At 33.4% G+C, this 24,415-nt stretch overlaps 1 long non-coding RNA gene across 2 annotated transcripts in view; it reads right to left on the bottom strand.

Moving 5' to 3' along the window:
- Positions 1 to 24,415, bottom strand: part of LOC141390923 (uncharacterized) — a 58,312-nt gene that overhangs the window by 28,185 nt on the left and 5,712 nt on the right. Inside the window, exon 1 of one of the 2 annotated variants that reach the window (XR_012409517.1) lies at positions 6,060 to 6,122. The exons of the other annotated variant lie outside the window; for it this stretch is intronic. This is a non-coding gene — a long non-coding RNA (uncharacterized lncRNA). Of the gene's footprint in view, positions 1 to 6,059; positions 6,123 to 24,415 lie in introns of those variants that run through there. 2 annotated transcript variants of the gene reach the window in all.

The following is a 24,415-nucleotide window of genomic DNA, read 5'->3' on the forward strand; positions in this document are numbered from 1 at the left end:
TTAAATCGGGTGGTACCGCTATATGGGGGCTATAAGAAAGAATGGACTCATATTGATTTTGGTTTCATATTCATGTATTGTCATCCAAATCTGAAAAGTGTGCCAATTGGTCAACTGCAACTGTGTCAAAAATGACTTAATAGATTTGAACTAAACAAAGAGCAAGTTAAATAAAACACTGTAAAAATATGTACTATTTGAAATTGAAAATTCAAATTGATACACTACAAATATCTATTAAGAAGTAATTCGTGGTGAAGGTTATAAAATAGTAGATCACCAACATCTCTAGCCAGTTGTAACTTCTTTTAAAATACAACTTTTAGCTCTGTTCCAGAACTAAAAAGTTTTTACAATTTTTACCACTTTTACACATTTTGCGTTCCCGTACACAAAATTTATATGAAAATCGATTACGACTTTTACAACTTTTACGACTTTTACCACTTTATAAAGTACGTGAACAGCCCATATATATGTAATATACAAATATATGTCAACTTCCTTTTATGAATTTAGGATGCACTTAGCAAAAATACTTCCCTAAGTATTACAAATGCCATTCTAGAAATAACTATTTCTAGAAATGTACACCAAAATAATGCCACAATATGAAAACTACTTCAAATTTATTTAACAAAAAAATATGGGAATTAAATGAAAATCGTTTCAAGCCTTCCAACGAACCGTTTTGTAATTAATAATTCTTACTGTGTGTGAACAATTAATTCATTTGTCATCAAATAAAACTTTAAATGTTGTCATTTTAACACCGGTCATCATGTCATCAATCATAGAAATGAAATGATATTAGAGCTTGAAAATGTACATATTTCGCCAAGGCTAAATAGTTTAATGGCGGGGGAAATATGTATGAAAAGATAACAAATTATAAAATAAATTAGTTAGTGCAAAAACTGATAGTTTTTTTCTACACAACCCAACAAATGATACGGAAAATGATAAACTGCTTAACTATTCAAATGTCAATTATAAATGAGGATATTAAATGAAAAAAGTTCCACACAAAACAGAAACCAGAAGAGACATTGTGGAGTCGTTTGAATAAAACTAAAGTGATTTCTATAGAATCACAGAACTACTATGATGGCCTAAATGAGTTGTGTGATACACTAGAACTAGTTTCCATTCACTATATTATTTATGTTATTATAAATCGACAAAACTCACATGAACTAATTCCCATAATAACTTTTTTTCTATTCTCAGTTTCTTGATAATCTCCTATTTCCGTAATGGTTTTGCAATTTTCCACAAAACCAAAAACGGAAATGACCTTCATTCAAACAGCTTTCATGCCTCATTCATATGACTGTCGTTACCACTGTGTCGTCGCACAATGATAAACACTTTTCTCTCTGGTTGTTATAGTCCGGTCAAAATAGACATGCGTATAAGGGGGAAATAGCAAAAATTCCCACAAAGCTGAATTTTGGTGGAGAGCTAGGGTTGGTCATTAGAAGCAACGTCCTAAAAGTCCCCATCGATCCCATGTGTGCAAAACAAGTTATTCGGGGTCAAAGGTCATTTTTGGAGGCATTATTCAGTTTTTTTAGTTTTTCTCAAAAACGGTAATACGTAGCAAAAGCCCGCTAAAGTAAAAGTTGTAGATTCAATAATTGTCTACAAGATTGGTCTTTATGATTCTTAAAAAAGACTTACCATTTTCGAGATATCTCGATTTAAAGGTCAAACAAAAAATTAGCCGCGTAAGTACATTATGAGGCGAACCGCTTAAAGTAACGACACTGTGTGTTAGATACTTCCGTAAGCTTTCACATGATATCCAGTTTGCAGTAATCGGTTCAGTAGAACCGGGTCTAACCCGGTTTTTATATTTGGCCCTTCGGGTCTAATAACCGGCGAACGGGATCCGCAACCGTTGAAAATTATACATTTCCGTAATCAGCGCAACAAACCCTACCTTTGGACAAAACGTGAAAAAAAATCGGAGAGTTTTCGTTGGGGTCGTTCCCGTTGGGCTTTCGATTATACATGTGGGTTAAATGGGTAATTTTTGCGTAAAATGACTCTAACATTGAATAACTCTACTAAACACACTCCGATTTTGTTGGATTTTTTTTTAGAAGATAGCTATAATTTCGCTCTTCAAGAAAATATATATTTTTTGGGGGGACAGATCCGATTACTTCGCTTATTTTAGCCGGTTCGTCTGAATATGTGCAAATTTCCCTTATAAATGCATAAAAATCATGTGTTTTTTAGAACAGCTGTATCTCAAGAATGGTTCCTTCTAAGAAAAAATTTATAAGGGTCAAACTTGTAGATAATTTTTCTGTCTACAATATTTACTTTAGTCACTTTCTGATTCGATCAACCGTTTTCAAAAAATAAATCCGAAAACCTAAAAACCCTTAAATTTTGACCTTTGACCCCGAATAATTTTTTTTGCACACATGGGATCGATGGGGACTTTTAGGACGTTGCTTCTAATGGCAAACCCTAGCTCTCCACCAAAATTCAGCTTTGTGGGAATTTTTGCTATTTCAATGTCTATTTTGACCGGACTATTATATTTTTTGCAATTTCTTATTTCCCCTTTTATTGGCAGTCGTCGTCAGTATGTTGGGTTGTTTGTTGTTTATTTGGGTTATGCTTGGCCATGAGTTAGCAAATTCACTCATAAATAAGGCAACGATTTTGTTTTTCTGTCCGAACTACCAAAAGCCACAACAATCCCCCAGTCGTCGTCCTTTGTGTGAGAAAGGAAAGGAAACCAGGGCCAAGGTTGTTACAATGCTTACTCATTTTGTATTCTCAGTGGGAAAGAGGCTAAGGAGAAACTATCATTAAACGCAAAAAAAGTTCAATAATATGTGGGATTTTTTGTTGGGTATGATTGGCAATTGGAGTGTCATCGGTATTGTTACCCAGCAAAAATATTGAACCGAATAACAGCGACGAAAAAATACTATATACATAAATCCATTATTTGGTAATGGGAGTTCTTGGTGGGTAATCGTTGCTTCCGTTAAGGAGAAATGTTCTTTTAGTTTCACCCTTTGAAATTCCCCATTTAATACACTATGAATTCAACTTTTCATGTTCTTAGCAATTAATTGCCGCTCCATATTAATGTTGGACTTTGTCATATATGTATGTACATATCAGAACCCCAACATCTCTACTTATTATCTCACGCGCATCGCTTAAGCTTCCTACATACTTCAGCCATAAAACCATACACTCATCTTCTGCGATGATGTTATTTCACTCCATGTTTTATGATTTACCTTTTATTTCGATGTTTGTTTACAAAAATTTTGCAAAACAATGAAGAACAAAAAAAAACTTAAATGCTGTTGCCCCAAAACAAAGTAAGTTTGGCGCGTAAAAATACAATAACAATGTTTTTTGTATATGTAGTACGTATGTCGTCGTCCGTAAGGCCAGTGACTCCGTCGCAAAATTGCAAGTTGATTTGCAACATACAATGATGGTGGCGATGGTGGCTACATGTGCGCATTCTCCTTGGAGGTGAGCTAAGCATGCGCCGCGACGGTGTTGTTTACAGTTTATTTTTGTATACAATTATTATTGTTTGTTCCGTTCTTCGCGTTCACAGAATGAATAATACAATAGTATAGTATGTGCCTATATACGTATGTATGTACACAACGTATTCGTACATATATTTAAGACAACGCATCTTCAATTGCATATTCATTTAAATTTGTCCTTGAAATTTTCGAAAAACAAACATTTTTGAATTTTTTATTGGAGATTATGTTTGCTTTGATTTAAGTGCAGAGCTTTGGAAAATTTTATTTTCCGAAGAACAATTCCCAGCAAAAACTTGGGAGCCATATACATACATAAGCCGAATAACCCATTACAAAATTATGTAAACAAGCTACCTTCTGAATTAACAGTAAGTTAAAAAATAATTGGTTATTTCTTAACAACTTTACAAGGCAAGACCACCTACTTTACTCCATACTAAGTAATGAGTACGGTGGCGCACAGTGTGTGTGTCCGACTACAACACCGAGAGTTGTGTGTTCAATGCTCACTGTCGCGAAAACAATTTTTGTTGGAAACAAGTAAAAAACGTTAAGTTCGGTCAGGCCGAATATATGTGTCTCACCATATTTCCCTATCTCAACAACTTTCAGCAGTTATAGGCCTCCAAAGGTTTGAGGCTTTGATGTCAAAAGGCATCATTTTGCCAGGATCATATCTTTCAAACCGTTAAAAAATTTGATTAACTCTTAGAGGCAAAGTTATAGCCCTTGTCTAAAAGAACAAATATTGTGAACACATAAAATCCGTCAAACATCATCTGCAAGGTCAAAATCGGCAAGGTCAAATTTCTTTTAACATTTTTTCTCGGGTTGTGGTCTACAGATATCAAACCGATTAAAATTAAAGAAAACAACCAATTACAGATATGTAAACAACTTTCTACAGCATACGATCTCTGTAGCCACTGTTCTTAAAGGTCAAGTAGCAAAATAAAGGTGACTCTTATCTAGTTTGCTCTGGTTCAACAAACAAACAATCAACTACAATAATGTTGCAAAGATATTAGTAAACAACTTTCTGGAACATACGAACTGGCAGTAAAAGGCTTAAAAACACTTTAGAAAATACTCGATTTTTATACTTTTTTCTCCGATTCTGGTCAATAGATACTAAACCCTCCAAAATTTAAGAATAGAGTCAACTACAAAAATGTACCTAAGGTCTAAGTAAACTACTTTCTAGAACATATGAACTTTCTGGGAACGGTTCTTAAAGCTCAAAGTTCGATTATATGTTCCCATTCTTTCCTGTATAGGTTTGTAAATACACGACCTTTAAAATTTCCTTGCATTTTGAAGATTCGGTTATTTACAGACTTGAGTATGGGTAAATATTAACAATTATTGATTTGTTTGTGAATTTCAACTAAAAGCGTCATTCCGAGAATATTCATATGTTCTGGAAAGTTGTTTATTGAAATCTAGCTAAAATCCTCAACATACCGAAAATCGGGAGGTACCGTAATATGGGGGAGGTACCAAAACGTTCACCTATGTTGACAATTTTTGGAGGTGATATTTTGTGACAACTGGAAACCTCAACTGCCGAATTACACGTATTTCGGTTAAAAATTGAAGCTAAAATCCTCAAAATACCGAAAATCGGGAGGTACCGTTATATGGGGTCTATACCAAAACATAGACCTATGTTGACGGTTTTCGGTGGAGATGTTTTGTGACCACTGTGAACCTTTAATATAAAATTACAGGCAGTTTTATTCAAAAAATTTAGCTAAAATCCTCAAAATATCGAAAATCGGGAGGTACCGTTATATGGGGGCTATTCCAAAACCTGGACTTATCTTTAAAAATTTTTAGTGAAGTAGTTTTTTGACCACTAGGAACCCTAAACGTCAAATTACAAAAAATATACCTAAAATTCCGAAAATCGTGAGGTACCATTATATGGGGGCTATAGAAAAACTTGATCTGCCTATGGAGAAAAGACACTCGGGTGCGAAAAATACAGCGCTCTCTCTCAATTATTGTGGACGCTAGAGTGATTACATAATTCCGTAACAAAATTTTGTATATCTCTCCATCAGTCTAATAGAAGGAGAGGTATTTGAAATTACAAGAAATATTTTAGCGACTTTTTAATAGCTGTGAATATTTCTTAAAAAAAAAACAAACAAACAAAAATGTAGACGCAGTAGAATTTGGGAGCTACATGAGTATTTTTAAGTAAAGTATTTAAAAATGTGCATCATTGTAAAATCTACCTAATGCATCAATTTTCTACCTTTTAACTATTTTGGATGTATTCTGCGTTTCAAATACGCAACAGCGGCGTTTTGGAAAACAATACATTGCATTAATTCTGTATGATTGCGATATGGAATAGGATGCATAAGACATTTGCAAAGCAACCGACGTCTGGTAAGTCAGTCAGTCAGTTTGTAGCGTAAAATAGAAACGGAGTGGAATTTGACAGAATTCTAAAAAAGTATGTAATACGCTTTAAAAGGATTGTCAGTTTTTGCTTCTTCTTACCTATCATTCAATAAAATTATTCTCGGAGTCATTGTACTTGTATACGAGCATTTTCATGAATTTGTCTAAAAAAAAATAAAAAATTATATTAATAATTAAAATGTTAAAAAATATATAACTCAATACGAATTACAAACAACTAAAATGGTCTAATTTTTATTTATTGTTGTCTTATTATGACGAAAGTCATTTATTTGTGAAAGTTTTATTTCATTGAATTAATTGAGCTATCATAACCTAAGGAGTTTGTATTGAAAAAGTGATATCTAGCGAAGTCCACACACATCCAACCAAAATGCTGCGATCGTTTCGCTGGTGATTTAATTCAGCTCATCAGGCGTATCAGACGTGGTGCTAGACAAAGGCTGAGTTTGAAAACTTGTATATATACTAAACTTATTGCAAATTTGTAGTTGTGAAGTATTTTGGAAGCCTTTTTTTCTATCAAGTCAACCTAGTGTCTCCGGTCTTCGTAGAATCATTCTTCAATACATGCGCATATACAATACGAAGGTGTTTTTCCTTCATGAATTGTAATGCCTTCCAGTTCGGAAGTTTGATAGATTAAATTGGCAGATTCGAACCATGAAGTTGACTATTCCTTGCATTGTGGTCTGTATGGGGATGTACCGGAAGGCTGAAAGATCATCTTTAATATAAAGCGCTCAGCGCCAAAAAGGCCTACCCAACATATTAAAAAAAAAAACAGGCAAAAGAGATCTATCCGGAACCTCTTGAAGTAAATACTAAAAAACTCCATATTGCTTAACTTTTGCCCAGCAATAACCAAGTAACGTTTTTTTCATTTTATTTAAAAAAAAAATCTGTAAAATGTACAAAAAAATTTAAAAAAATTATTCCCTGTTGCACGAATGAATGAACTTTTGCCTATTAATGACTAAAATAACTTTTATTCCATTTTAATATTAAAACTGTCACACACAAATTGTTATGATATGAAATAAAGTTCTATATGATATATACATAGCTACAACATTTTCTTTAGTCCCATTTTGTAAGGACTTGCGGTTTCCAAGCAAAATCTTGAAAACCTAAAAAAACCCTTACGTATGTCAACTTGAATCGCGATTTATTTAAAAGGCGCTCCGGCTATTTTTTTTTAGTTTTTTGATTTTTCTCATCTATGAACATTGTAGTTTCAGAATCCGCAAAAACTTCCCAGCTGTAAGCACCTTCCATTTAAATTATGTATGTATGTAATGATATGACGAGAAAAAGTGTGAGAAACAAAAGGATATGTCATTTTGTTTATGTCGTGTGGACCTAAAGCTTGTTTTCAGTTATATATCTGCTTACAGTGACTTCAAAAGTTTGTCAAAAAAGCTCATATGTGTAGAAAATTTTTCAAATGACGATGTGCGCGAGCTTTTTTTTATCGAATCACCATATATTTAAGATTTTATCTTGGCTTCAAAAGTTTGTCAAAAAAACTCGTAGGGAAATTTTTTCAAATAACCTTGTCCGCGAGCTTTTTTCCGAATCACATTATTATTAAGATTTTTTCTAATCTAAGGGAAAAACTCATTAAAATATGATACTGGTATACGAGTTTTTTTAAAAAAAAGTCATAACCCTAGGTACATTCCAGTATAGTTGTCTTTAAGAAGCCCGAAAGACATAGTCATATTGTAATAGGGGAACCTGAATTCGAGAGTGCGGACTTCTGCCTCTCATAATTGTAATTACAATGTTCGAAAACATGTAAGAAAGTATCAGTCAGCTATACCGAGATATACTCTTAGCATCGAACCTAAAGAAAGGAAGTAAATTCAATACTTCTGATGTCTATAGGGGCTCTTTGAGTTTTTGGGCCCATGAAACAAATTATATTATAATAATAAATTATTATTATAATTATAAATTATACTAGGGCCGCATGTTGTGTGTGCGAAAAATGCAAAATTGCCAAAAAATTAAAAATGAAACCAGGCGAGTCCTTAAACTACACTGTTTTCAAACTTTGTGTGAAAGGTACCCAAGAGAGTGGTTCGATGAAATCAATGTTCTGACATAATACGAGTCTGTAAGACTAAATCGGTTTCTCCCTTTGAGGGTTATTTTACGTACTACCCAATTTAGTTGGTAGTAGAGTAGACCGATATGGCCCATCTTCGAACTTAAACTAAGCTTGGGCAAAATATTACTAAGCGTAAAATTTGGTTCGAATCAGAGTTTTCGTGCGTACCAGCAAGCCATTCTTATTAACTACGATTAATTTGATAAAATAACAAAGGTCTAATGGAACAATTGTGTTGAAAAATATTAAACAATTAAGAATCCCACCAACAAATGAGGCTCTCAGCGCCAAAAAACTGACTGTATAGATTTAACTGAAACCTTTGAAATAAATTGTAAATAATTCCATATTGCATTATTTTAGAAGGTAGTATTACCTAGTGTTATTCAATGCAATATGGATTTTTTTAGTAGGTTCTGGTTAGATCTTTATAGTCTCTTTGATATTTTTGGGCATGTGGGTTAGGCCGTTTTGGCGCTGAGCGCCTCAATTTTTGTAATTAACCGTACTTTAATACAAGCAAATTTCAAGAAAATCGAAGAGTATAATCATTGATAGAAATTGATTTTAAATACCCCACAGTGCAAATGTTTTTTTTTTCTATTTTTATTAGATAAAAAAAGAAAAGATTTTTTTCATTTGGACCAATAGTAAAAAGGATATGCATAGTTTTTACAGAATTTGACTTTTCGATGGCGCGATAAGTCTGGAACTGTTAGTCAAAACAATCTGAAAATATACTAAAGTATTTTGCTGATGAACTGCATCAACACAGCACTGTGGGAAATTGTTAACTTTAACCATAAAATTATTTTTCTTCGGAGGGTTGGCGTTTTTTATTTGGGATGACGACTTCTATTTTTCTTTGGCACTAACTAAATTCGAGCAATTTCACTTGCAAGCAAAACCAAATCCTTCCCACTGCTATCCATGTGTTCGTTGAGTCTCAACGAAAAATACATAAAAAATTGTTGGTATTGCTTATTACAACAATAAACCACACTTTCGTGTCCGTAATAAAAATGTATTTATGTTATTCATCACTTCTGAATAGGCTATTTATTAATATTTAAAATTATACAAGCTTTTCTTTTGTTAATAAATTTCCATTTCAAATTTTCCACTCACTTTTTATATAATCGATACATGTATTTCACCCTCTATTTGCATTTTTATCAATAAATTTAATTTTAATGAAAATCTGTATACAATATACTGACAGAATTCCAAATTTATCTCCTCGATAGAAATTTAAATTTAGTGGTATGTGTTTGGTGGAGTGGTGTGGCACAGGAATTCCTTTTGTATATATCAAATTGTTTCACTTTGATTATTCTTTTTTCTCCTTTTTCGCCTATTTTGTTCAGTGTAGTTAATGTCGAAAAAATGTTTCCATGTATGTATGTCTGTGTGAGAGGAGTTTCTGTTGAAAACTGTTATAATTTACATAAATTTCACATAAAGATGTCATTCCACTAACCATGCCACCATGCCTAGGGGATATATTTATGCTGTAGAACCTTTTTCCAGCACTTAAAAAGGACCAAACCAAAATCTCCTTGTTCTCATTTTTCACCCTCACACCTCTTGCCAGCCATCTACGTGTTGTGGGCAATGAACTTTTTTTCCACTTTGGTTTTTCTTATCACCCATCCATCCATCCATTCATAATGAAGTAAGGCAATTCAAAAATTATGCCACAAAAGGGACGCCGCCTGGCTTTCCTTTTTCTCTCATTTGATTGTTGTTGTTGTTGCTGCTACTGATATAGTTAATATACTATAAGAGAAAAACTTGGCTAATTGTAAGGGTAACTTTGTGTTTTAGTAAAACAAAACAGAAGGTAAGTAAGTGGTGGTGCCATAACCATTGCCGAGAGCAATGGAAAGTGTAAGTATATAATTGTGTTATTGTTGTTATTACTACCTACTATCATGTGATAGAGTTATAAACATAACAATAGTAACAAGAACAAAAGATAAGTTCTCACAGCTTAAACGAATAGCAAAAAAACTGACTTGTAAAAGGCTAAACATATCCGGAATTAATGAATGTTTGTTGCTTGGTCCATATGTGAGGAAATGAACTTTGTAATGAATGAGAATGACCATTACACATACACTGAACCATGCGCCACTTACAATGAAGTGCTCACAAATGCTTATTAGTGTTATTCATATACTAAATATTAGGGATGTCGAACGGTACAGGTTTCCAAAAATTCCAGATAATGTTTTAATTCATTCATTTAGTTGCCTTTAAGAAGCCTTTTACTAAATCACGCTTTTTTATTTTTATCTCAGTTTCTAAATTTTATTGGAAATCCAGCTTTAGTAAACTAGAATTTTTAGGGAACAACGTTTGGTTTACGAAAAAATTTCATACCTATATACTTTTGTAAACGTCCGGTTCCGCCTGTTTAACACATGTTTAAATTTATTGAAATTTCATGTGTAAAAATGTGTGTGTTTTCCTTACCGTTTTCCCATATGAATTGTAGCTTGTTTACACAAATGAACTCTTTTTTTTTTAAATAAATGAGTATATGAAAAACCACTGTGCAACGGTCAAGTCCACCACCCCTGTTATTTATACCCTTCACCATATTATGGAGGGTATAACTAAATTTGTTTGTAACACATCGAAATATTCATCGGAATTTATATATTCTTGATCAGTTTTGTTTTTCAAAATAGTCAGGCTTAATCCCATAGTCGTTGTTTTAATATTTTATTAAAACAACTTTAATTTATTAGTGGGAAAAATTGGCGATGTTTACCAAGGGGTAAGGCAGGGAATACTATAGTTTCAGATCTCGCCACAGATCTTCATCAGTTCCCTTATTTCTTGTTTTTCAACAAGAAACTTTTCATACCCAAGTGTCAATTGCTAGCTCAAATAGATACGTGCGCAAAGATCAGGGTAAAATTCTAAGTCGATATAACCATGTCCGTCCGTCCGTCTGTTGAAATCAAGATTCAGCTCGCAATTTTTAAAATAGAGCTTTGTGATTTGGTATAGAAGGATGTTTTGTATTGCAAATGGGCTATATCGGTCCACGTTTTGATATAGCCCCCATAGAACGGTACCTTCCGATTTTCAGTATTTTCAAGGTTTTGGCAATATTCCACCGAAATGGGTCAATTTTTGTATTTAGTTTTTATTGTGGGTATAAAACTTTGCCCTAGAAATTTGTCGGTACAGGTCCACACCTTAATATAACCCCCATAAAATGGTACCTCTAGATTTTCGGTATTGTAAAGATTGTGGCCACAATATTCCATCGAAATGAATGAAATTTGGTATTTAGTCTTCGTTGGGGGTATTCAGCTTTCACCTCTAAATTTGTCTGCATAGCCCCCATAGAAAGGTACCTCCGGATTTTCGGTATTTTGAGCGTTGTGGCCACAATAACCCTCCGAATGGCTGAAATTTGGTATTTAGTCTTTATTGGGGGTATCCATATGAAATTTGTCGGTTTGGTTTTCGCCTACGTATAGCCCCCGTTATTAGGGGTATAATGCTTTCCATATGAAAGTTTTCGGTATAGCTTTACACCTTCATATAGCCCCCCTAGAACGGTACCTTCCGATTTTCAGTATTTTGAAGGTTTTGGCCTCAATATTGTGCCCACAATAACCCATCGGAATGGCTGAAATTTGGTATTAAGTCTTCGTTGTGGGTATTTAACTATCCCCTTTAAATTTGTCGGTATAGGTCTACGCCTTCATATAGCCCCCATTGAAGGATATGGCCACAATATTCCACCGAAATAACTGAAAATTTATTTATGTCTTTAGTCTACCTTGGAGGTAAAAACATTTCCCACTGAAATTCGTCGGTATAGGTACACGTTTCTATATAGCCCCATAAAACGGTACTACCCGATTTTCGTAAAGTTGGGACGTCAATATCCCACCAAAATGACTGAAATGTTTTATTTAGTCTTCCATGGGGTTATAAAATATTCCAGAAGGGAATTATCAGTATAGGTCCACGTGTTCCTATATCCCCCATAGAAGCGTACCTCTTGATTTTCGGTATTTTGAATATTTTAGGCATATTATCTTACCGAAGTATCAGAAATTTGGTGTTTAGTCTTTTTTCCGCTATAAATTTGTCGGCATAGATCGACGTTGTGATGTAGCCCCCATATTACGGTACCTCCCGAATTTCGGTATTGTTTTACCAAAAACGCTGAAATTTAATATTTACTCTTCTTCATAAAGGAAAGGAAACTACTAATTGTTCCATTTTACTTCAATACAACTCGTGGTGGAGGGTATAACAAGTTCGGCCCGGCCGAAGTTACCGCAATTGTTCGTCCTTACTTGTTATTGTTTGTGCAGTCGCAGGCTTAGGGTATACTTGTATCTCTGTCGACAAAGCAGCCTGATAAGTGTTACATTAAAATTTAATGCTGGGAAGGTGCCCTTTTAATTTAATGACTACACACTTTTAACTGTAAACTAATCAAAAGACTATTAATCAGTTCGAAAAATCCAATCAATAACAAAAGACACCCTATAAATATACATCCAACATGTAATTAATGTTCTATTCTGTAGCAAACATCTAGGCAATAAAATCACATTATTGGTCGACTTTTTATATCTAGAGAAAAATAATTTAAAAGTAAAGTCTATTTTGGAAACCTGATTAACACAATTCAAACATAAAAAAGACATAAAAATATTCATTTGACCTATTTTAAGCAACTCCTACCTGACACAATTTATTTGAAATCAATATTAATGACCTTTATTTATGATCTACAACAAAGCTTGGATTTGTAAACGCCATTGGAAAAAAACATAAAAGTTGTCAATTTTCCAAACAAATCGAAATATTCGGCGAAGATTAAAACAGAATAAACTAAAAGATTAAACAGTTCGATAAGCAGACTTAAAGAAACTAGAATAAATATCAGAAATAGATTAACATTTTGTAGATGCCATTGGCCTATAGAATGGGAAATTAAGTCGGAGTATTTTGGGTCAAATATGACACGCTTGTATTTGATTGTAACTTTTCATTATATTTGCTTTCATTTTATTTGCTTTCACTAATACATACTTATAACGCCGAGAAATCTTTGCGATGAAAACTTAAAATTTCACATTTAAGTTAAATTTTTGGGGACTTTTTAAGCATTTTTATTCAATAATAAATGTATAGTTATACTGCAAGAATATAAAAAAAACGCAAAAATATGCGAGAATAGTGAGGTTTACGTCAACGATTGTAAGCATTTTGACAATTGCAAGAATTTGCCTTTAAAGACAGTGGCAATATATTAGTTAAATTTCGTCCCTCTCCTTCAAAACTATGTATGTATGTACGAGTATATAGACACCCATATTAGATTAAAAGCTCAATCACATGCACTCCAACTCCATGTACATAAATCTCTGCCAACAAAAACATTATAAGAGTTGCAAAGAATGAAAACTGCGTGCAGTAGAAAAAAATAGACAAAAAATCATGTAGATGTATGAGTGTGTATAAATCAGATTTTTATTTGATATTTTGACAATTTTATTAAATTTTCCAAATTTATAAAGGAGCGAACATTGTTGTCGTTTATAGTAGTGACATGCATACATGCATGCAAAAAGTTTAGCAGGAAAAGCAGTAGGACAATGCTGCACACTACTACAACTAATACTATACCCATGATTTAATGGATTTTGCCGTGTTGCATCTACACATACATTCATAAATATGTATGTTGGTATGTGCATATGGACGTGGCTTATCTAGTTATGGTTTTAACATTCTAACGGTTTATAAATTCACATGTATGCTGCAATTTTAGACATTTTCTAATATTATTTATAGTAAAATGTGAAAATACACCCACATGCATATGTACATTAGGGATATAACGTTTAAATGTTATTTTTTGGATAAAAAACAAACAATTTGAAATAAAGTTAGAGATGGAATATATTATGATTTTACAAAATTTGAACTAGATTTATGAGAAATTTTTTGCTTTTTCCCATTAATTACATTTCAAGAAAACATTAATTCTTGATAAAAGTTCATTTTAAAAAATGAACGCCTATCAAAATTTTAATGCATTCGGTACGTTGAATTTTTAACGATAGATAAAAACTGACCCCGTATATTTGATATTTGCAAAAATTCCAAAAAATTATAACCCTAATGTACATCTGCACACTGCCACATAAAATACAGTGAACTACTGCAATTTTTGCTAAGTTTGAATTATTAGTACAGTTTAAATTTCCATTAGAGGATTAAATATTATGTAGGACTAGAAATATGGGTGACACCGAAAATGATAAATTTTAATTTTTGTTTAATTAATAACAGAGATTAGACGAGAGTATTGGAGTTAGTGCAAAGTTTAAAAAATAGTTTCGTTCTAGCAATTTGGTACAAATTTATATGCAAAATGCGGAAGTAATAGAAATGCCAAAGACACTTGGCATTATTAAAAAAGAAAAGATTATTCCAACAAAATGATCCAAACATGATTCAAAATTTACGCCGTCAAATCGTGGAAGAGGAATCCACTTTTGTTGGTACACTCTTACAATGTAAGAAAGGCACGTCACTATTAATATATTTTTGGGCAAACGATAGATTTTTTAATACAAAGAAGCTCTCGGTATCCTTACATACAATGAGGTGTTTTTTTTACTTCGGCCGGGCCGAACTATTTATAACCTCCACCATGAAATACTCCGATCGGTCGGTCTGTAACGTTATATGGGGGCTACAATAAAACGTGGACCTATGTCCATAATTTTTGTTGGAGAGGTTTCTTGATCACTGGGAACCCTAACTGACAAATTATAGCTAATTCGATCTGCAAATGTGGCTAAAATCGTCAACGTACTTGAAATCGGGCGGTACCGTTATATGGGGGCTATATGAAAACGTGGACTTATATTGGCAATTTTTAATGGGGAAGTTTTTTTGGCCATTGGGAACCTAAAATGTCAAATTTCAGCTAATTTGGTCAGAAAATGTAGCTAAAAGCCTCAAAATACTTTAAATTAGGATGTACCGTTATGTGGGGGCTATACCAAAACGTGGACCTATATTGGCAATGTTTAGTAGAGAAGTTTTTGGTCATTGGGAACCTCAAATGTCAAATTTCAGCTAATTCGGTCAAAAATGGAGCTAAAAGCCTCAAAATACTTTAAAACAGGAGGTACCGTTATGTGGGGGCTATACTAAATCGTGGACCTATCTTGGCAATTGTAGTAGAGAAGGGTTTTGGTCATTGGGAACCTCAAATGTTAAATTTCAGCTAATTCGGTCAAAAAAAACCTCAAAACACCTTAAATAGGGAGGTACCGTCATTTTGGACCTATACCACAATAATATATATACTTTATAGGGTCGCAAATGATAAGTTCGATGTGTTACAAGCAGAAAAACAAATTTAATATACCCTTCATATTATGGAGGAGGGTATAAAAACTTTTATTGGCAATATTTAAGTAGGCGTAAGGCAGATCTCGCCACAGGTCCTCATCAGATTCCTTATTGCTTCATCTAAAAATGATAAAAATTTGTCACGTCGAAAAGATGGTTTTCGACCCCAAGTATGTTTGGAATAAATCCGTTTCAGACGATTTCGAGTCGATGTAGCCCCGTCGTCTGTCCGTCCGTTTGCCTGGCTGGCAGGTGCGCACGATAACGCAACAACCGATTTGGTAAAAATTTTGCACCTCGTAATAGTTTATTCAAATATGGATCAAATGAGAAGATTTGGCCACCCCTTCGACTACCTCCCAAAAAAAAAAAATCTAAAGTAACTTACTTCCAGACATAAATCATGTTCAAATATGTACTTTAATGATCCGCTCCTTCGCAAAAGTAAATTTTAAGAACGTGTATCGGATCGTTTTGAAATGTTTTTCCACCCCTTTGTCATTGCGCCCCTATTACGATGGTAATAGGTAATAGTTCCAAAAACTCTAAAAAATCTGCTGGCACCAAATAAAATGACTGACGAATACGAGAACTTACGAACTGAGTATTGGTTTTGTTGGTAAAATTTCTTCCAATCATACATTAAATTCCAAAAGTTTTCGTTAAGGTGCAGATTAAGGATTGTTCGAGATATACGAGTGTATGAATGTTTACCGAAGTTAATACTTGTGGTCCTGTTAAAGCTATAAAATGTTTGACATTGTCAAGTCCATCCTGACAAAATATTCCAAAATCTCAAGGAATTGTCCGGTAAAGTAGTTTGGCTGGGCGCAATATACATATATTGAAAGAAGTGACTAACATTAGCCCAACCTTTGCACATCGTAATATTTCTCTCAAACTTATATCAAGTTCAAAGATGGGCTATATCGGACAACTCATTCTTCTACCTCCCTCACAAAAGTTAAAAATTTTCGCTTTAGTGCAGTTACAGAGCGAAATATTCTTCACCGTCCCTATAACTATGTATATTACTTCTATGTTTCTATTACTCCTAGGATGTTTGGTATTGAAAACAGGATATATCGGTCAACGTCTTCATATAGCACCCACAGAACGGTAGCTCCCGATTTTCGACATTTTGAAAGTTTTGGCCCCAATATCACACCGATATAGCAGAAAATTGGTATTTTGTCTTCGATGGGGGTATAAAATTTTCCACCTGAAATTTATTGATATAGCTCCACGTCTTCATATAGCCCCATAGAACGGTACCTCCCGATTTTCGCTATTTTGAAGATCGTGGCCTCAATATCCCACCGAAATGATTGAAATGACCGAAATTTTCCTCAAGAAATCTGTTACTATAGGTCTACGTTTTGATAGAGTCCCATAGAACGGTACATCCCGATGTTCTATGTTTTGAAGGTTTTATCCAAATTATTTTACTAAAATGTCTGAAATTTGGTATTGCGGTTTCTCGAATTGTAGGTTTCATATTTGGTATATTCCCAATATGAAGGTTACTAGAGATTATAGGTATTCTGAAGGTTGTACACTCATCGTCCAAATGGAATGGTATTTTGGATTCTGAAGGCGTAGAAACCATCGCTGCCTTATTGGTATTAAACCTTGTTTAAACAAAACGATATCCTTCACTTAGCGTGCCGGAAGAGCTTAGTACTTTCTTAAACGAAAGGAAACTAATTGTTCCATTTTACTTCAATACAACTCGTGGTGGAGGGTTTAAAAAGTTTGAAGTGACCGAACTTAAAGCCGTTTTTACTTGTTTATATTCTTTTATTAGCCATAATTCTCTCGAAAAACCCCACACAAGTTGTTTCTGTGTAGAAACCCAGCAAAAGATACAATTACCACATAACGGGGTTTATAGTAATTTTGGTAGTCGTAACTACTTACTAATCAACTTACTAACCCAGTATTTTACCAAGGGAAGTCAGTAATTATATTCATTACTTAGTAAAGAGTAAAATAAGTAGTTTTTCCTTGTACTTTTTTTAAGAAATAACCCTTTATTTTCCAGCCTCTTGTTAATGGAGATAGCTTGTTTTCAATACTTTGTAATGGGTTATTCAGCTTATGAGGCTCTCAATTTGTTGGTGAGCGGTGTTGATTGGGTCTTTCAGTGGAATAAGTAGGCCCAACTACCCTACAAACGTCTATTTACGCTGAAAACTTCCGATTTTTTTGTCACCTACAAAAGCAATATTTACTTTCAAACTTAGGGATCTAATTATAGTTGCACCACTTCCGTTAATGTTTTCATAGCAGTCATTGAATACGAATGTTTAGCTGATTGCATAGCCGTCTTCTTCACTGGGATTAAGCCTGATTATATGAAACTAAAATAACACATTGTCTGTCCTAAAACCTGCAAAATGTTACTATTTTATTTTTCGATTTGTTTATTATTTTCTTCTTTATAAATTTTAAAATGTGTTTCAACATTGTAATGTACAGAATGTTTTTGGAAAATTTATTTCAATCCACAGAAGTTTGGATTTAAGACACATTCTCTTTATTCCTCCATTATAAACGAAAATCACAACTTTGTTTTTTTTTTTTTTGTTTATCACACATCAACGAAATTCCTTTAAAAAGGTATGTTTGTGACCGAAATTCTGTGTAATCACAGTTTGTTACATTTTTAGGTAATTTTCACAAAAAAAATTAATTCACACACACATCCATGCACGAGTACACAACAAAATTTGTGTGTGTATCCTTCGTTTCTTGGATGGGTGTGTGTACTCATCTAAATGTGTAGCTAATTTAGTAGTTCAGTGTAACTAATTTTCAGTTTTGAAATAGAAACGCGCGAGAGACACGCACACACATACATAATATACCAACAAAAGAATATCATTGTACATTTTTAGGTAGAGAATTTTAGTGGAAAAATTACAAAACAAAAAAACCTTTGGTTGGTGACTTTCCACGTAAATGTCACTAAATGAACAATTATACAGCACAGCGTTAATGTCATAAATTAGATGTCAGTTAAGATTACTCTGAACATGTAAATGTTACCTTTAACCCACCAGGTTATTAAATGGGAACAAAGACGAAAGTAGAGTGCGAGAGAGACGGCTTGTGCTTGTTTTAATTCTGTGTTAATTTTATAGATTATTAGTGGAATTTCTTTCAAAGGAAGCATTTATAAATTATATAAAATTAAGTAGTAATTTTATATTCATAAGTTATATTTTTTGATGCGATAATTTAGTATTGTATAAAGTATTGTATTTGTGTGTGGTTTAATGACACACCTACAGACATGTTACTATGCCAAGAAAATAATCAGATTTCGTAGTGATTTTGGTGTGGCCCCGTGTCTGCGTCCTTCTACATGGGTATATTTGCAATAATGTCCTAAAAATTTATACAAATTTTATGGAATCTATGGAAAAACATTATTAAGATGTTTATAACACGCTGAGAGCATGTGGATGTTGAATCTTATTTTAAAATGAAGGCACGTGTTTACCGTGCTACTTTCTGGTTTATAATGTACACGAAGAAATTTATGAACTTTACTCTAAAGGAAGGTAGAGTTCAAAAAAATCATTTTTTTTTGTACGGAATGATTTACAAATATTAAATAGTTTGAGCATCTACGAAACTTTGCTTTTGTTAAAGCGGTTTGCAGTGTCCACTCTAGCTCTATAATGAATGGTCTTATAAGCGCATAACAATTTTTTATACGAGAGAAATTGTAATCTGTAAAAGTTGACATTTTGATTTCAGCGAAAAAATGTGTCAATTTTTGACCGTAAACCGTTTGTAACTCCTCGAAATAATCATTTCAAGTCCCTCAAAATATATGTATTCTTGATCAGCTTGCAATTCTACATGGAAATAGTCATGACCGTCCGACGGACAGAAGTCTTTGGAAATCACTCTAGCATCCGAACTGATGGAAATAGGTGAATAATATTTTGGTCAAATTAGAACTTTTGATATTGAAAATGGGCTATAAAGGTCGACATTTTGTTATAGCCCCCGTAAAAAGTGACGCGTTGACGCTGTGAAACATTGATTTAATGAATTCAATGAAATGGCTTGTGGTCTCGAAATCGTCCAAAAACTGTCGTTGTGCCAGAAAACATTAACGCCGTACGTGAACTGAACTGCAATATCGTCATTTGATGTACTGTGAGATAGAGACATCCTTGGGCATTTCTTCCTCCAGCATACATTCGAAAAAAGAAGTTTGTTCCCGTTGGATCCAGCAGAAGTTGACAATCGCTCAAAAAAGGCTCGTGTCAATTTGTGCAAATACATTTTGAAAAAATACGGTCAATGGGGGTTTAAAAGGAGTTTATAAGATCGTCACAGGTGACGAATCATGAACCCATGCGTATGAGCCCGAAAGAACACAACAATCGACCGTGTATGTCCAGGGAAATACAACAAAAGTTGTTTGCGGAAGAAACACTTCGAAATCAATGTTCGCTTGTTTCTTCGACAAAACTGTTCATGTGGCTTAAGCAAAGAACGACGGTAAATTCTGAGTGCTATACCACAATTTGTTTAAAGTCTTCGGAGAAATTCGAACAAGAGAAGGCGAATCATTTTGCACCATGAAAATGCGATCTCTCTGACATCGATTCAGTGCCCTATTTACCGGACAAAACGTGGAATTGATGGCCATTCCCGCACATGTAAAAAAGGCGTAGTTCACGTCGCCAGAAGATGCTTTTAAACCGTTAAAAAAAAAAACTATGTTTTGGAGGTGTCTCATTCAGAGTGGAAAAGTACAAAAGTTTTAACTTTAGAAAACAATAAGGCGTTTTTATTATTAGGCCAACTTTTCGAGTAGACCTCGTAGACCCCATATAACGGTACCACTCGATTTCAGATATTTTGAAGCTTTTGTCTACATCCGAATCCGAATTTTTGATAGGTAAAGTTACTAATAATTAGACAGCGCTATTTTATGGGTATATTTTTGGCTTCTGACTAAATTGCAATCGAAACATGTGACAAATGCATAAATTTTGAATACGCATAAAATAACATGTGCATGTGCAAAATTTATGCATTTTACACATTTTCTTATGCAACAAATATTTCAATAATAGGTACAAATTTGAGTGTACAAGTTTTCTGTTTAAAGTGCTCTTCAGACAAGTCAATAAAGTAGATAAATGTATAACCACAGCCATAACCTTTAAACTACCGAAAATCGGGAGGTATCGTTCTATGGGGCTATATGAAGACGTGGACCTATGCGGACAAATTTAGGGTGTAAAGTTTCATACCCCCAACGAAGACTTAATACCAACTTTCAGCCATTTCGGTGGGATATTCAGGTCACAAATACTTGTATATGTTTTTGCATATGCTCATTTTATGCAAATGTGTCAAAATATGCACGATATGCAAAAAATTCTGGGCCTAATACGTTTTATTTTGTGATATAACGAGTTTCTGTCTTATCAGATTTTCTCTACGACCATCCTGACCGTATATGCATTTACATAGGATTCCGCTGTTTACTAATAACAACCGAAATTTTGGGGCAGAGATAATTCCTTTTGGGATGAAAGCCCTTGGTGAGTATATTAAGAATCCCGAAGGACAGATCCGCCGTGAGTCGAACTTCCAAGTTATGGCGTGATGAAGTTTCTGCTAAAGATCCTAAAAGGCATCTTAACTATTGTTTTAGCTTATTTATGAGATGACATGTCTTCAGTCAATTCGAATGAGGATTATTTTCGTAGAGCATTTCGACCTTCCAACTCGCTTCCTTCAATGTCCTTTTCGTCCCTTATTTTAAAAACCGCTATAAAAGTACCACAAGAATTTAACACTAATCAATTTTCTCGGGTTTTCATGGTCATTTTTGACATTTAACCTGAAACTACAATGTTCATAGATAAGAAAGCTCACATTTTTAGTGCTTTCACGATTTTGCTTGGAAACTGCAAGAGCTATAGAAATGGGATCAAAGAAAATGTTGTAGCTCTGAAAATTCTCTACAATGACGTTATCCTAGGTTTTACCATTTTTGAGATATAGAAGTTTAAATAGAGACATTGCACTAACACCATCAAATGCTTATTGTAGTTTCAGGTGTAAGCCTCTTCCATTTAAAGTGGGTTCAGGCGCACCTGGAGTACTGTCCGTGCTTTATTTCATGAACGTAAATAAATAAATTAGAGTACAATAAATTTTCTCAAAAATACGTTATTTTTATTTCTCCATTATCATTATTATGTACAAACCTGATATGCATCTTAAATATTTACCACGAAATGAATTTATTTATGCCGAAAACGCAAATAAAATATTATTTTGTTTTTGGGATAGAATTTTTATAGCCAGAAACCCCGATATCAAAATTGATCTTTGAAGCGGTTTTATATTAAACGATTAAATTTATATGTATGTATGTATAATATTAAAGAAGAAAAGGAAATTCGGTAATTTTGTCTTTAATTTTACAAATCCCAATATTTTGTTGCACATTGTAACTTAATCTGTATTTTGATAACAACATTGACGATCGGTTCCCAGATATTTTTTTATTGTTATTCCCATAAAACTGGTACTTTGAAAATTGAGTTTTTGGTATATTTTAAAAATTATAAATGACAATCAGCCTGTTTCGTTCCATTTTTATAGATTAAGATTTCAGAATTTAATATGAATCATATCATCAAATTTATAAATTCTAATTTTATTCAAAACTGCTTCGTTTCATCCTAAACCTACGACAAATTCTGTTTTATTTTAGAAGATTTTGAAATGCATTTATGTTTTTTCTTTAGATATTTTTTAAATGTATATTTATATATATACATACATCTTGTTTTTTTTATTATTTTCGTGTGTTTCCTTGCATTTCATTAAGAATATATGGTGATTTTGTTTGTGCACACTAGGCGAGTAGGAAACACTCGAAAATTTAATTTGAAAATTTTATCAAATACTTAGTTTTCAATATATTTTTTAAAAAGTTAACTGAAAAAGAATGAAAACATTAAAAAATAACTAAAAACTAAACATTATCAAAAAAGTTTTGTATATTTCTGCGAAATGGGCGCGGTCTTCCTTTAGCAATATACACAGATGCTGTAAACGTTGTTACAATACCACGCTTTTTTGCATACAAAATAAAATGCAAGTGGACATTGGAGATAATTCAAGCGGAAGAAGAACAAAAATTATTCAACTCTGATAATAAGAAAAAGCTAAACCCAATTCTTGTTGCAACTACATTTCTCATGGCCTTTTGGTGGTGAAAAACAGCTAAAAGAAATTCAAGAATTTTCACTTATACAACAATATCCCAATTTCCCATCATTAAGGATGCCACAAAAAAAAAGACGAAATTTGCAATATTCGGCCTCTGGCAAAAACTCTCATTTCCACGAACAAAGTGTTGACTACAGGAAAAACTACCAATGCAATTGTGCTGCACGTGAGTATGAATTGTATTTCATTCAGATAGTTTGCTCATTTATGTTTCGTTCTCCAAACCCTCGGACAATGAAAGAAGAATGACCTTAACTCGTAAAGCAAAAAAAGAACAACCAACAAACAAATATGGTTGAGATTTCTTTTTCATTTGTGTGTGGCGGGATAAAAAAGTTAATCCAATGCGCCATATTGTATACAAATGCTTGTTTCCATTTAGCACACACATACATACGTAAATATCCAACACTCAGCATACACACACACACAAATGTAGTTATCCAAAGAATAAATATTGTCATAGCATCCTTTGAATTTAAGCGATTTCCAGGGTTGTAAACTCTCCATAGCCCCGAAAGGGGGTTGTTTTCCGGTCGTAGAAGAAATTGATTAAATTTTGCTAGTAACGTTTACGTGTGTGTTGTGTGTTGCGTGTGTGTGTGTGTGTATTGGAGCAAGGATGTGTTTTTTTATTCTGCTGTATTATCACTTTTTTTGCAAATTTGACATTGCATTGAAAGCTTCTGTGCTAAAGGTCCTCTCATTATATTTGGCGTAGCTTATGACAAGTGTTAATGGATATCGATATGATAATTAAATATGAACGCTTCCTATTTTCTAGGCTAATTGAAAGTGCTGCTGTTAACCAGAGATGATAATGGTCTCTGCATGTGTATGAATATTATGCATACATACATATAAGTATGTATGTACGCAAGTAGTGTTTATTTATGGTTGGGAACGTAATATATTATTGAAAAATTAAAGTATAGACGTGGATCAGCTAACGCTTTTATTTGGATAAGTAGAAAGAAAAAGAAGAAACAATTTTCTGCCAAAGAAATACATAGATGGAGAATCTCGATAGATCGCGCACAGACCATATTATGTAAAAACTCTATTTACAGCTTGCTTGCAAAACTAGAATAAAATAACGATTGTAGTTGAACGATTGAAGACATTTAAAAGCGACTTTGATCATATGATTGAATTTCAGTTTTTGCACTTGGCGACGGTGTTCATTAGATGCATTATTAAGTCGCTATACGCATTACCTAAATCTACGCTAATTTACGTATGTATATATGTATCTAATTTATTGTAAAATTGCAATTGCAAGCAACGAACAATTAATTATAATATAACTATAAAAATTTCAAGTAAGTCCTAACTCTTAGCATATTATCATTTCGTTGTACAATTAAATAGTTTAACAAGTTTTTTACGATTTTCCTACTCTGATACTATTCGCGACAAAAAGAAGTACAAAAGTATTAATCACTTTTGCCGACTGAAATAAGACCTCAATGAAGGCTGTACCACAATTTCGGTAATAATCTTTCCCTGTGATGTTTAGGTTTGTAGTTTTTTGGGAAGCCTTGGGGTTCTTGTTGCGTTACATTACATTAAAACCTTGCACGGTAAGAACATTTTTGCATTTAGCATCATTCTGCTC

Source organism: Musca autumnalis, unplaced genomic scaffold (genome assembly GCF_047663935.1).
Source record: "Musca autumnalis isolate F117 unplaced genomic scaffold, ASM4766393v1 scaffold_1, whole genome shotgun sequence".
Lineage (NCBI taxonomy): Eukaryota > Metazoa > Arthropoda > Insecta > Diptera > Muscidae > Musca > Musca autumnalis.